Source organism: Erithacus rubecula (genome assembly GCF_903797595.1).
Source record: "Erithacus rubecula genome assembly, contig: SUPER_W_unloc_6, whole genome shotgun sequence".
In the NCBI taxonomy this organism is placed as follows: domain Eukaryota; kingdom Metazoa; phylum Chordata; class Aves; order Passeriformes; family Muscicapidae; genus Erithacus; species Erithacus rubecula.
In genome coordinates this window covers 7,008-22,708 of record NW_027636224.1, presented here as the reverse complement: position 1 = coordinate 22,708, position 15,701 = coordinate 7,008, and the positions used below count along the sequence as shown (strand labels likewise).

General features: G+C 42.1%; 1 long non-coding RNA gene across 1 annotated transcript; it reads left to right on the top strand.

The window, feature by feature from the left end:
• Nucleotides 1-8,102: 8,102 nt before the first annotated feature.
• LOC306814109 lies at nucleotides 8,103-10,389 on the top strand. Its single transcript, XR_013777095.1, has 5 exons — nucleotides 8,103-8,222; nucleotides 9,131-9,169; nucleotides 9,348-9,458; nucleotides 9,651-9,695; nucleotides 10,159-10,389. It is a non-coding gene; the product is annotated as an uncharacterized lncRNA (long non-coding RNA).
• Nucleotides 10,390-15,701: the final 5,312 nt, after the last annotated feature.

Genomic DNA, 15,701 nt, shown 5'->3' with positions numbered 1-15,701 from the left:
TTCCATTTCATCCCTCTTACCACTTCCCTCCCGGCCTTGGATTCTTGAACGGATAAGTGCCTTATTGGTGATTATATTTGGGAGCCCTTTTTCCCCACTATTTATCCTTCTGCCTCGCCCGCCAACTAGGTTGCTGCTAGTTGCGGGGTAACCCATCTTCGCAGCAGCAAGGATATTCTTCAGGGGTGGAATTTGCTCCTCTCTCCCACTTCCTTACTTTAGAATGCCAATTCTTTTCTTTCAATGGTGGAGTATCACACCTGAGTTTCTTTACCTGTTTCCGGCACTTCACTTTTACAATATCTGTATTGAATGGTCCCAAAGGCTCATTGGGGTGGTAACAATAAAGCTCAGGGTTAATACCTTTGGAAAATATTTGCCACCAAGATGGGGATCCCACTTTTAGCTCTCGAGCTGCTACCTTTTGACTTAAAACCAAGGTAGTCAGCTCGCGCTGTCCCTCCCAACAAGGCTGGCACACGCTTTTAGGAGCCCTCCCTCTTTGGCAATGAACCCACTACGACTCTCTGCAAATTTTGCAACAAAAGCATACAAATGGGTAGCAATCACAGTCTAACCAGCTGCATGCCACCCTTATATCTTTATGATTTACATTCCCCTCCCCATTATACAATTTCCCTTTATTTGTTAACCTAATGTCTCGATAGTAAGGTTGTTGTGCAAGTTCCTCTAAACATCCGCAATATCCAGATGACTCTGAGGTTCCGATTAATTCTTTTTGCAATATCCAGTTATCTCCTACCCAAATGTCCCCCGAGTCCATTTATGGAGGCGTTTTCTTTTTCAAAGTCAATTTTAAGTCACCCGTTGTTCTTTTCACCTCCCATTCAGAGTTATTAGTGTCCTTTGTGAACTTCGATGGATCCACTGGTCCCTTTATTCGGCTGGCATGAGTCCACCCTTTCTCTGCTGTCCGGATGGCCGTGTCTATGGTGAGGAGTACTAAATATGGTCCTTCCCACTTCGGGGTTATGGGATTTTCTTTCCAACTCCGGATCAATATCCAGTTCCCAGGCTGTGCCTGGTGTTAGAGCTACCAGGTACTTATTGATATAAATTTCATAACATTTCATATGGGGAAAGCCCCACATCCGCTCGGGGTTGGGTTCGGATGTTCAGCAAGGCTAGTGGAATACATTTTCCATCCTCTAGCATCCATTTTCCTGACTTCTCCTTAACCCCCATTTTCCTTAATTTTTCCTTTTCCTCATTAGTAAAAATTATGTTAGTACTTTCCTCATTATGTACTTCTTGGTTTTCTTGCCCCCCTTTTTCTTTTAGGACCATCTCTCTTAAGGCTGCCTACTTAGCTTCTTGGTCCGCTGCATTATTTCCTCTGCTTTTGAAATCTATCCCCCGTTGGTGTCCTTTTAAATGGACCACGGCCACTCTCCTAGGTCCCCTCAAAGCCTGCAATACTTCAACTATTAGCTTCTGGTGCACTAGGTCTTTCCCCTGTGAATTGATCAAGCCCCTTTCTTCCCATAATTTTCCAAAGGTATGTACCACCCCAAATCCATATCTGGAGTCAGTATATATTGTCCCTTCTTTTCCCTTGAGGAGTTTTAGGGCTCTTAATATGGCATACAACTCGCATGCTTGTGCAGACCAAGATTTATCTAAAGTACCTGACTCTATCACTTGCAGGTCGGAACCCCCCACAATTGCGTATCCCGATCTCCTTCTTTCTTCAATCACCCTAGAGGATCCATCTACAAATAATCTTTCACCATCTTCTAACTCCTCTTCCTCCAAATCAGGCCTAATCTTTGTTTGCTCTTCAATGGTTGCTACGCAATCGTGGGTTAGGGGTTGATGTTCCGGTTCCCCATATAAAAATGCAGCTGGGTTCTGTAAGGTGGTAGTTTCAAGTGTTAAATCAGGGGCTTCTACTAGAATGCCCTCATGCTTTAAAAGTCTCGCATCAGAGATCCATTTGTCTGCCTTTTGTTGCATCACACTCCGGATATTATAAGGAGACATCACCTTTAGGCTACTATTAAAGGTAATTTTTCTAGCTTCTTCAACCAAGAGAGTCCATCTCACTACAATTTGCAAGCATGTGGGCCACCCCCTACTCACTGGATCTAAAATTTTTGACAAATATGCCACTGGCTTCTTCCTCCCCGCCCAGTCCTGAGTAAGCACCCCAAAAGCAATACCTTCTTCTGGGGCATGGACCAAGCTCTCTTTTAATCCTGGAGTTTGTCTGTGTCCTCTTGGCTCAATTTTAACAACCCTTCTTGTGTTAATTTGTAATACAAAAATCTGGCCTTGCTGCTATAGTTTTCAATCCACTGTCTACAATACCCAGTAAGTCCTAAAATTCGGCGAATTTGTCTTTTATTCTTTGGTATTGGCAATGCCACAATTGCTTGGATCCTTTCGGGATCTATTCTCTTTTCTACCCTTCTCAAGTAATGTCCCAAATACTTGACTTCCTCCTCCACAAATTGAAGTTTGGCTTTGGAAACTTTCAGCCCTTTAAGTCCCAGAAAATTCAATAGCCGGATACTTTCTTCTCTTACGTCCTCCTCCAATTTCCCTGCCAGCAATAGGTCATCCACATATTGTATCAGGGTCACCCCCGGCCTAGTTTGATAATCTTGTAAGATCTGTTCCAGTGCCTGTTCAAACAAGTTTGGAGATTCCGTAAACCCCTGGGGTAACACTGTCCATCTAAGCTGTTGTCTTCTTCCTGTATCAGGGTTTTCCCATTCGAAAGCAAAGTAATCCCGGCTTGCTTCATCGAGGGGACAGGCCCAAAAGGCATCCTTTAAGTCCACTACACTATACCATAAATTATCAGGTCCTAGCTTGCTCAAAAGGGTGTAGGGGTTTGCTACAACAGGAAACCTTGCTATGGTCCATTTGTTTATCTCCCTCAAATCATGTACTAGATGGTACGACCCATCCGTCTTTTTGACAGGAAGTATAGGTGTATTGTAAGGAGACATACAAGGCTCCAGCAGCCCCCTATTTAGTAGTCTTTCTATCTCAGGTTTTAGTCCCCTCCTTCCTTCTAGGGAAATGGGGTATTGTTTTATTCTCACGGGGACCTCAGGATTCTTAATTTTTACGTGAATGGGGCTATTTTCAGTTGTCCAACGCTTCCTGGGTTGTACCACACATCAGGACTTATTCTGTCCTCCTCCTCTTGTCTAAGGGGGCAAAGCCTAATTTGTAATTCCTTTTCCACTACTTCTATTTGAATTCCTAATTCTATGATCATGTCTCTTCCTAATAGGTTATAATCAGATTCTGGTACTAGTAAAAAGTCCCCTATTCCTATCTTTGATTCTGATTCCACCGTCACCCTTTTTATCACCCTTACTTCAAAAGGTTCTCCTTTTGCCCCCACCACAGTGGCGGTTTCTTTAGACAGAGTGCATCCCTTGGGCAAAAATTGAATGGTAGATCTTTCTGCACCCGTGTCGACCAAAAAGGTTATCTCCTGGTCATGGGGACCCACTCTCAGTTTTATCAAGGGCTCTTTTTGTTGTTTCCGGGTCCCCATTAAATAGAGCCTCTGACCCCTCTAATCTGCTTTGAATTTTCTCATCTCTAATTCGAACTCAACATTCCCTCTTGAAATGTCCTCTCTTTTCACAGTAAAAGCACACCTTCTGGTCTTGCCTCTCCCTTGAATCTCTCGGACCCCCAAACTCTCTTATAGGCTCTTTTTGCATCTTTCCCTGATCTTGCCCTCTACTTTCCCGCACCGCTATGGGGGAGGGGCTATCATCGTCTCCTTATTCTCGCTAGATTTTTCTGTTAGTTTAAAAATAAACACCTCTGGGCGGCCCACCCACACCTTAGCATATTCACTCTCCTTCAGGTGAAAAGGTTTCTTTGTATTTACCCAAATGTTTAGTTTTTGCTTCACCCAGTCCTCGGAAGACCCAAATACTGGCCAAAACACACCCTTTGAGATTTCCTTTCCACCCCATATCTCTACACAATAGTATATCATCCTAGCCTTATCCTTCCCCCCTGTGTCCGGAAAATGTTCCCAATTATCTAATAAAAACCCCAAGGGATTGTCCCTTGGTACAGGTGGGAGTTTAATCCCTGCAGGAGGCTTACTCTTCCTCTGTCCCATTCCTCCGGAGTGCCTTCATTCGCACAAAAAGTCACTTTCGCTTCCCCTGTTTCGTGGCTTAAGCCCTCGCGGGTCAATGGGAACCGCACTACTAAGGGTCTGCACTCGCTTGGGGAATCTGGCTGCCAGTTCCCCTCTCAGTCACACACCACGTCGCCGCACTCCGGGATCCCGACCCCGCCCGAACGGATCCCCTTTTACTTACGCGTCCCGCGTCTTCGTCCGGACTTTGTGCACAAAATTTAAGGGGTCAACCGGGCCCTTTCCTCCTTTGCTTTTGCCTTCTGGTTTTAGGTTCGTCGGTCGAGGTGGGAGCGGGGGCTCCCGTCCCTTGGGACCACCAAGAGGGTGGGGCGCGCCTTCCCACAGACGGGAAATCCCCCTTACCCAATCTCGATCCGAGTCACGGCACCAAATTGTTATAAATGAGCACAAAGGGCCATACTCAAAGCCAATTTGAAAAATTTATTGAGTACAGACGTCAAAGGCAAATTGCAGCGCTGGGTGGCAGGGAGACTCCGCTCCACAAAACTGCCACGCCTGATCGAGTCGCAAGTCCCCCTTTTAAGTTCTTCCCTTCTTGCTGATTCATCTTTCCGGCTCATTCTGCTTGCTCCTTTGGTTGCTTGTTTTCCTAAAAAAAAAATTACTAAGACGTTTGGTTATTGTGCTAGCCTAAGTAATCAGTAATCACATACCCACAGACCAGCCCGCATACCCGGGCTTCAAGATTACTTATCTTAAGCCTGCATGTCCGGGTTTCAAGATAACCTATCTTACAACGAACAAAAAGGTCACCATTCCCTCACAGGTAAGGTACACAGGATTTGGGAAGATGCTCTCCCCCTGCGTCCAGCGCTGAATAAAATACGTACCTACTCCACAACTTTATAGGTTGTGAAGTTTATTTCCGTGCTTCACTTCCAGTAACACGCACTCACACATTTTGAGCATGTTCTCATAATTCTGTTTGAATGGAAGAATGTCTATGTAAATTACAGCAATAGATTTGAAAAGGCATAGATGGCTCTTATTTTTTTTTTCTTTCTTCTTTTTGGAGGGGGAGGATGCAGAGTGGGGTGGGGGTGGCATAGTAGGAATGCTTATAGAAAGTATAGAACAGCACTTCCTTAATTTTAATATAATTCCAGGAAGGTACAAAGACACTTCTCGCACAGCCTGGAGTTAATGACCATGCTCCTCAGCCCCGCTGCACGAACGCCCAGGCGCCTTCCCGCCTACCCCATCCTCCTCACGGGGCCGGCACCCGCCATTTTCTGCCTACTCCCGCCTCCATCAGAGCAGGAGGAGCCCTTTCCCCGCCATACCCGCCGTTTCTGCCTGCTTTGGGCTTCTTGCCGCCCCTTCCGACCACAATCCGCTCTCGGGAGGAGCCAAGCGCGGCCCCGCGCCGCCCCTCTTCCACCAGGGAAGGCGGGTCGGGTGACCGGCGGGGGCAGCCGCCATCAGACACCTCCCCTAACGGCTGCGACGCTCGGCGCCAAAATTTGGTCATGGCGGGCATCGGGGAACGGCTCTGGGCGGGGGTGAGCGAGTGGGGCAGCGGGACCGGGGAGGGAAGCGGGGCTGCCCGCGGCCGATTTGCCAGAAGAACCGGCAGGGAGGACTCTCTGGAGCAGGGTCACTGGCGGGGCCGCGGGGGCAGCGCGATGAAGGCGGCAGGGCTGGTGATGGGGTTCTGATGGCTCCTTGTTCGCGGTGCCTCAGAGCCGAGGCTGCCGCTTCCCTGGGATTTACCCCTCGCGGGCGGTGTGGCTGAGCAGGTACAGCAATTCTGCAAGCCGGAAAGGGATGCTCTGCCGTGTTCTGAAATGCCCGGGCTTTTCCTTCCCCTTCGCTGGCGGGCCAGCTTTGCGGCAAACCGTGGTTTTGTGGCGAGTCTATACCCGAGTGTCGCGATAAACTTTGTGTTTCTAAGCATGTCGCTTAGAAATGCTGAAACACCGGTTATTGTTGGGATGCTGCCTGGATCTGTGGTCTACTTGGCTTTTTTAGTTTATAAGCGTATGACATTTCTGTTGTAAAAGGCGTGCGTTCTTTCCATTTTCTCGCAGGTCTAGTTGTTTGGCAGTATGACTCATTTGGTTGTTCTTTTTTCTGTATTCTGAAATGTATAGGATTTTAATCTAGATACCTTTCTTACAGCTTCTCAGAGGAATACTTTAACTGGTCCCTTAGGAACACTGAGAAGATGTACATGAAGTCAATTGTCCTTGAAGGTTTCAAATCCTATGCTCAGAGGATGGAAATTCATGACTTTGACCCATTATTCAATGCCATTACTGGCTTTAATGGTAGCAGCAAATCGAAAATCTTGGACTCCATCTGTTTTGTGCTGGGAATCAGCAATCTATCACAGGTAAAGAGACAGGACATTGAAGAAAGGTCTTTTTTCTGTCAGCAACTTTTTATGTCACTCCAGTGAGTAACCTCCCATGGAAGACCTGAAGTTGTGCTTCTTTGAAAGAAATAGTTTCATTATTTGGCTTTTTCATTACATAAATCTGGGTCTCTGTCATTGTTGCTCAGTTTTACATTAAGGTTGAGTTACAACTTCATCCACATACAACAGTTACACAAAGTATGTGGCTTAAGACAGTAGACTAAGAATAACCATTTAAAAGCTAACAACTTCAAGTCAAAGATCTTTTGTGTCCAAAGATACTAATTTACTCACTTGTAAGAAATGTTTTTGGTTCTGGATTGGGTCTTAAAATCTGGCTACCTGGTTCATAAGAAAAAAAATTTAAGTGGTTTTCATGCAATACCTGCTGTTTAAATGATAATATATTTGCTTTATTATCATAAAAAAATGTGTGCTCTGACATCAATTTTAATCTCTGTCTGAAGGTGATTTTTAAATTTCCATTCTTTCCCATCCCTACCTTCCTTCAGTTGTAGACCAAGCCAGCAGACCTCCAAAGGAACACTTTCTAAATCATTTCCCTGTCAACTGCTTTGTGAAAAACAAATGCTTGTTAAATAAATTTACTGTCAGCTGGCTTTTTTTACAGATGTTTTCAGTGTTTGTCAGGGGCCTCATGCAGGAATTTAGCTGGATAAGTAAAACTAGACTGGCACACACTGGTTGTGGTTTTATGATGACAGTACCTTACAGCTCCCATATGTCAGTTCACATGAATTCATAAATATGCAGCTAGATCTTAATTTTTTTTCATTAATGTCTCCAAAACCTACAGTAGTACAATGAAAATGTGAAGTTAATTACTTTTAAAAAAGTATTTGTCTGTTCCCTGGACTTAGGTGCGAGCTTCCAACTTGCAAGATCTAGTTTATAAGAGTGGGCAAGCTGGAATTACAAAGGCAACTGTGTCTATTATCTTTGATAATTCAGACAAGAGTCGAAGTCCACTGGGATTTGAAGCTAATGATGAGATTACTGTGACTAGGCAGGCGAGTCTTTAATATCTATAATTTTTCATAACCTATAAATATTTTTACCATGTTTCTGCAGTAGAGGCAAGGCTTCTATGTTGCCTCTCCAATGTAGTCAGTTACACAAACTGCAGGAGCAGATCCAGTGTACTAGCTAGAAATGTTCATAAAGCAAATGAAAATTTTCTATCTTGCGACTTTTTCTGTTTTCATGTATTTCCTCTTAATATCTGAACTGTGTGTTAAATTTGGTCTCCAATAACAAAGGAACCTTTCTTTTTCTGATGAAGATGTTGAGGCTTTGGTTTCTGATTATTTTTTGATTGTTTAGCTTTTTAAAGTAGAGGTTTTGGAAAGTTTTTTGACAGTATTGTCCTCAGTGACTAATCTTATATTTTAATTAAATATTTTAAATGTCAAGTTCTGGTTTGATGTTCTGTACAGTATGCACATACATGTGTATGCAAAGATATAATGTGTGATCCACTCAGAATTTGTATTCTTTATTACAGTTTATATTCTCATGAAACCAAGCAGTTTTTTTGTCTTTGTTCTTCAGGTTGTTGTTGGAGGAAGAAGTAAGTATCTTATCAATGGTGTGAATGCTGCCAACAGTTGTGTGCGGGATCTCTTCTTTTTCGTTGGACTCAGCGTCAATAACCCTCACTTCCTCATTATGCAGGTATTGCGTGCATCTTTATAAAATCCAGAAAGAATAGGACTTGCACTAAGTTTAAGACAGGGAAGATAGTGGGGAAAATACTAAATTTCCTAATTAGAATGACATCTTATAAAGTAAAAATGAAGTCTGTTAAGTAGTTAAGATTTTCAGTACAGCATAGTTTGACCCTAAAACACATCTTGTAGCACAAGACCTCACGTGTGGCCCTCATGTTAGCAAACTTCTGATTTTATTTTCTATATTTTTCTCTTTAGCAGATAGATATTGCTTTCATAAATATTCTAATGTGGCAGATTTTATTTTCTATTATTTGTGCTCTGTGTTAGACAGTATCTTGAATGAAGTACAGATATATACCTTCTTAAGTCACAATTATCAAAAGAAAGCTGAGAAATTGCGAAGACTGTAAGGGACTAGGCAAATTCCTGAAATATTTGCAAGGAATAATAAAACAGAGCAGGATTTATTGTTTCAAATGGAACTTTCCCAAGTGGATGGCAAAGGTGGGGACAGTTTTCTACATACTTTCTTTCTCCCTGTTATTTATGAGCTGCATCACCAAAAAAAACTGATTTATGATTAGGAGCTTATTCAACATTACCAACAGTAAGACTCTAGGAAAAATACCTGTATTACTCCTTTAAGATGTAATCAGGACTGTGGAGGATGAGCCTGAGATATGATGTAAGGGCCATTTCAAGTATATTACCTGAAAGAATGGCTTATTTGAACTTTGAAGAGCAAAACAATTGAGGAAACTAGATTATTGTTGTAGTAAAAAGTTTTTAAAAGTGCTTGAACTTATAATGTATAAAAGGGAGTGGGGGCTTGGGGTTTTGGTTTTTGTTGTTCTTTTTGCTACTGCATGGTACACAAGCACTGTTCTTGTTTTATCTTTCTATCACCAGGGACAAATTACCAAAGTTCTATATATGAAGCCACCAGAGGTAGGAAAGTTGCGGGAGTTTTTTTGTCTGAAGTTTTACTGAACTGATTTGAATTATAAGAATCTATATGTTGGGAGGGGGACAATAAAAAGGTTGTAGGGAGGTGAGGTGTTCAGCTTAATTGAACCAATCTGATGTAAGAAGAAACATGAAAGTTTTTTACATTGCTTTATTTTAGATTTTAGCCATGATTGAAGAAGCAGCTGGTACTAAGATGTATGAGTGCAAGAAAATAGCTGTCCAGAAAACCATAGAAAAGAAGGAATCCAAACTGAAAAGCATTCAAACAGTACTACATGTTGTAAAGTATACTTTCGTTCATGTTTGTTAAAGATAACTGAACAACTAGTTTAATGTTGACTTTGACTTGTAGAATATTTCATTTCTGCACCTGGAACTAGATATCCATGCTTAAAGTTGACATGTTTAAAGTTCAGAGTTCAGTAAAATCAGAATATAAATCTTCTGTTATGTGTCTTAGGTCTTAAATGAGGAGATCAGTCCAACTCTACAGAAACGGAAAGAGGTATGGAAAAATTAGAAGGGTGGTAAGGTAGGTCCTTCAAGTACTGAAAAAATACTTTGAACTACCCTGAACCAGTATGTTTTGGATAAAATAATAGCATGCTTTCAAGCTCAGTGGAGTCTTGTAAGAGAGAGAATTTTGTCATATTCCCAAATACAGAAAATGTGACATTTTGGACTTACAGAAAATCCTAGAGAGAGATGTAAGGAGAAGGAAGAAAAAAAGAGAGCTAGATAAAAATAGATTTAAAAGTGCCTTAGTTCTTGAAAAACTAAGTCAAGCAATATTTCTGGTGTACAATCAATTATATGAATATTGTTTTAGCTGAGAATAACATGAAGAATTATTCCTCTTAGTTACAAATACTAATGTTTAGAGTGCTTCCAAGATTTCTATAGTACTCTTATGTAACATTGTTTTTCCATCAAATTTTAGAGCTTTTTTATTTTTTTTGTCCGTTTAGGAATGAACATCCTATCTAGAATACCAAAAAATAGTGCGAGAGATAGAACATTTAAGCCACTTTTGTATAGCTTATCAGTTTGTTCTGGCTGAAGAAACAAAGGTACCCTCCACTGATATGTTAAAGGAAATGCAGTCTTATGTAGAGAATTTTCAGGAATCAAGGGCTGAAATTCAACAGAAGGTAAAACAAGTTAATGCGGACATCGCGGAGATGGAAAAGGATAAGGTAAATGAAAACAGAGTTGTGCTCATCTGAATGCCTGATGTGTTGGTTTTACGTGCTTGGGGGGAGGGGTGGCTTCCCCTCAGGGAAAGCACCATGAGGCTGAGGAGTGGGAGGGACTCTCCCATCTTTGGGAGCTTCTCTTGTGAGCTGCTGGCACCAATCAGAGAGCTGATTTGGTGATGGAGAGCTTGGGAAACCAATGAAAAGTTATTTTGCTTTCACAAATCACAGAGGATCAAGTTAACTCTGGGGCTTTTTCGTCTTCCGGTCTCGGGAGGTGCGGGGGGGTCTCTGGCTGGGGTCCCAGCCCGGCTCCGGGAATGGCCTGGAGCCCGGCCCGGCACCCTCAGCTCCGGGCAATGGCTGCATGTCTCAGGCAATGGCCCTGGCCCTGGTGGCCCCTGGCTTGGCTCGGCTGGGCTCTCCATGTGCCAGAAGAGGCCTCCAGCTGACCGCATGGCTTCTTCACAATCTGGATACAATTTTAACTTCTTAATGCCTGGAAAAGATTCTTGATCTCCTGAGCTCCCCTGAATGAGAAGGAATAAAGCATGGAGTCCACATAAGTTGGCGGAAGCTTCTTCTTTGGGAGCTTCTCTTGTGAGCTACTGGCACCAATCAGAGAGCTGATTTGGTGATCGACAGCTCGGGAAGCCAATGAAAAGTTATTTCGCTTTCACAAATCACAGTAGACCAAGTTAACTACCCTCTCTTTCGGCTTCTGGCTTCCAGAGAAGCGGGGGGTCTCTGGCCAGGGCCCCGCCCGGCACCCAGGCCCGGCACCGGCTCTGCGGGGAGCCCGTAGCCCAGCCCCGGCTTGGCTCGGCGGGGCCGTGGCTTGGCCACATGGCCCCCGTCCCCTCCCTGACTGCATGGCTCCGGGCAGCCCCGGCCCTGGCCTGGTGGCCCCCAGATCTGCATGATTCCAGCACCGACTGCATGTTGCTTCTTCACGATCTGGATGCAATTTTAACTTCTTAATGCCTGGATAAGATTCTCGATCTCCTGAACCCCCTTAATGAGAAGGAATAAAGCATGGAGTCCACAGAAGTCAGTGGAATGAAGATAAAGTTCCTGATGGGAAGAGATTGAAAAGATGCAACTGATAAGTAGCTGAAAACCTTTTTTGTGGGACTATGAGGGGATTGTGACTTCATTAAAATTCCTTTAAAGTGTGAAATACACTTGGGGAGGATGGGTGCTTGAGATGAAGACTTTTTTTGCCTCAGGGAAATTGAGCTCTCTGTTTTGGAACTGGAATATAATCAGAGACATTTGATAGAGAAGGAGATGAAGAAAATTTAGTTTTTCAGCAGCCTGCCTTTAAAAGTAGTACCCTATGTGTGCATCGTAACCCATAACACGTCTCTGGAAGGACTGTGGGAATGGGAGGAAAATTCATTGTTCTGTAAGTCCCCGGCGGATGCAGACTGTGAAGGTGAAGACACTCCCTAAGCCATAACTAAAAAAAGGAACTATTCTGTCTTAAGTGAACTGAACTGATTATTTGGGTGGTTAACTGACTGAAGTGTTCTCTGTATCTTGTTGGTAAGAAATGTAGAATGAAGGGAGGACGGAATAATCTAGGAATCTTATTCTGAATTTTGTTTTTTTGTGTTGTGTTATTAATCAATTTCTTATTTTACCTTTTTAAGTTTTAAACCTGCGTTGTCTCTACTCCTAAATCCTATCTCTAAAAGAAATTAAATATATTAAAACTGGCAAACCCAGTCACACCGTGACACCTGAATACAAAGAATTTTAAGACACTGGAACTATTTTTATAGATAATATACCCTTATATTTTTATCTTCTGGTGTGTTGCTTGGATTATGCATTGTTCATTGTCAGTTCATTGTTGGCTTTGTCTAGAAGACATCCATTTAAAGAAGGTTTTTTTGTCTGAAATGCAAATGAAAAATAACTGAAACATAAAAGCTGTTTGCCCTCATGTTTCCACTCTGTGCATTCAAAGGTAATTTTTACCAGAGACTTTTTTCTCTGTTTTTGTTGATGTCTCAAAAGAAAATTAAGTAAGGTATTGTTTGACAATAATGAGTATTGACTTCAATTTTGGGGACAGTAAATTTGATGAGATACAGGATGGCCCATTTTATGTCTAAATCTACCTTCTGTACAGGGGCAGTGTCCCTCCCATCCTATGGAGTGATGTGGTTCTTCAATAGTACCTTCAAGTTAGGTTGGATTTCAGAGGTAAGAGATGGTCTGACCTGTTTGTATTGGAGACTACTGCCTGCTTGGTCAGATTTCCTTCTACATAAAGCTCTGAACAGAGACGAAATATTACAAATACTGCATTGGTTTCAGAGGCTAAATTAAATTTCCTTTATTACTGATTGTAGGAAGTTGGTGGTAGACTCCATGCACTGGAAGTTGCTCTCTCAGAAAATCAAAGAGTTAATAGAAAAGCACGAAGTGCTCTTGATCTCAAGAAGCAAAACTTAAAATCTGAAGAAGTTAAGTACAATGAATTGGTAACGTATGCAGAAGGTAAGATATTTGTATATAATTTTCTTTGCATACTAAATTAATTCAGTTTCTGAGAATAGCTGGTTTATCTTTCATGTTATGGTATGAAGAATCCTGTGATTGGCAAAAATTACTTTAAGAAAGCAAAGACATGTTAAGGGCATTCTTAATTTGTACAGCATAGGTAGTAGGTTCCCGTTAGAAAAAGACATGATGCAAATACAAATCAAGTGCAACTCCTTATGGTTCCAAATTTTCTCTTAAGCTCAGCAGAGGTTCCTGTAGCTTCAAACAATTATGCTCTCTGGACATATGTTACTCTTAAAATTAAATGAGAAATCTCTGCCTTGCATATTTTTGACCATCAATGGTTTTTATGCAGGAGGATCATTTTTTAGATATTGGTAAGAGCAAGATAATTCTCCTAGTTCTAGGGCAGTTGTTACCACTTCCTGTATTTCATCTCTGTATATATTCAGTACATTCATGGGGCAAATAACACATTTGAACATATGCAAAGACATATTGCAAGATCACAAAACCTGATAAAGGGTCATAGAAATGACCCTTTGGATTTGATGAAAATACTTGTTGGTCCTCACCTAAACAACATGAATTTCAAGGTAATAGACTCAGATTCTATCTGAGTTTTTTAAAAATTTTTGTTCTTTGTTTTGCTGAAGGATTCAAAAGCATTAATGTCAAAGGAGAAAGAAGTAAAGAATCTAGAGAAAGAACTAAATGTTTTACTGGAAGAAAGTGAAAAAGATGCACATGCTTTAGCTGCAGTATAACAGCATCTTAATGGTGTGTCTGCTGGCCTGTCCAGCAGTAAGGATGGTGAAGAAGCTACTCTTTCAGGACAGATGATGATCTGCAAAAATTAAAGTAGCAAAGCAGTAACAGAGGCTAAACAGTTAAAAAAAAAAACCTCTGCCTGTCTCAGACCTGCCTTCATGCTTTTGAAAATTGTCTGAAAACCAATTGACACATTCTTGAAAGATCAATTAAAAGATGTGCAGAATATCTATGCAAGTTATTTTGCATTTTGACATATGCATTAAACTAACTTTGATAAAATATAAACAGAATATCCTTGCACAGGAAAATGCTATAGCATTGCTGCGAGGAAGTATTAGAAAATGACATTTGAGATATAAAGTAGGATTCACTGTACTCAAATGATCAGTAGTATTGAATAGGAAAAAATTAGGACTGTTGTCCATGATATACAATCAAAGAGATTTCTACAATTTTTAATGGAATCAAAATAAAGATGCCTGTGATTGTGAAATGGAGAATTTAGAAGAAACTATTTTCTCCTTAGTTAAACTGTATGCTCATCACATCACTGAAAGAGACTGCATGTTTTATCTTAAGATAGAAAACCTCTGCTGGAGTAGTGGTGATAGCGGAGTTTAAATTTCCAAAGTTCACTTCCCTTGTCTCACTTAAGGAGAAATTCTTCTTGGTAGAGTAACAAGGACAGCTGCATCCCACCTTATTTTACTTTGTTTCTTCTCAGACTCTGTCCATGTTCAAATATATTACCATAGCTAAATACAAGATCTATGTTTTTGTTTCCAAATAACCTGTGCTGTTATTTTCAAAAGCTAAGGCTGGTTTTTGTCATATCTGCAACCAGTGGAAAATTTTATAAATTACATGGACAGATTGAATAGTGCTAAGTGGTGAAGTGTTCTAAATTTGCACCTGCAAGATTGTCTTTGAAGATCCAGTTCCATATTTGCTTATTCCTTATAGGCTCAAATGAAATTGAATTATGCACAAAAAGAATTAAAGGCAAAAGAAGCTGAAGTTAAAAAAATGGATGAAGGCTACAAAAAAGACCGAAAAGCATTTGAAGCTATTGAACAAATGGAAACAACCCTAGAGAAACAAATAAAGGAGCTGAACTATTCAGGTCTGTACAGATTTCTGATGCATGATTTTGGGGCAATCTGCAAAGGAATATAGAAGCGTCATGAGTTGATCCTGACTCGATGCCAGGTGTTCACCAAAGCTGTTCTATCACACTCTGTTTCAACTAGATAGAGGAGAGATACACCACAAAAGCTCGTGGGTTGAGATAAGGACAGAGAGATCACTTGGCAATTGCTGTCATGGGCAAAATAGACTTGACTTGGAAAATCAATTTGACTTAATTTCCCAGGCTTTATTTAGTTTCTGATTTTCTTTACCTCCTCCATGAGTGGTGCAGGGGGTTAGGGAATGGGGGCTGCAGTCAGTTCCTCACACAGCGTCTCTGCCACTCCTTCCTCAGGGGCAGGACTCACGCTCTTCCCCTGCTCTGCCATGTGGTTCTTCCCAAGGAAGGTGGTCCTCCCTGAACTACTCCAGTGTGAATCCTTCTTATGGTCTGCAGTTCTTCACAAACTGCTTCAGCATGGGTCCCTCTCAATGGGGTGCAGTCCCTCAGGAACAGGCTACTCCAGTGTGGGTCCTGGGGATCACACATCCTGCCAGCAAACCTGCTCCAGTATGGGCTCATCTGTCCATGGGTCTGCAAGTTCTGACAGGACCCTGCTCCAGTGCTGGTTTCCACAAGCTGCTACACTGGGGACCTCCATGGTCCACGAGGCAGAGCACAGCTACCTCAGCATGTGTGAGAGTCCGTCTGAGCCTCTCGTCTGTTTCTGCCCAACGACCCTCACCTGAGGCCTGCGCTGGCCAGGGATGGGAAGAACGCCAAGTGACTGTTCCGCAGGTGATGCCTACCAGGACTGGTTTCTCATGACAACTAGTCATGGGGCGCTTACTCAACAAAGCTCCCACAGATGGAAGAACAATGGACTGGTTCGGTA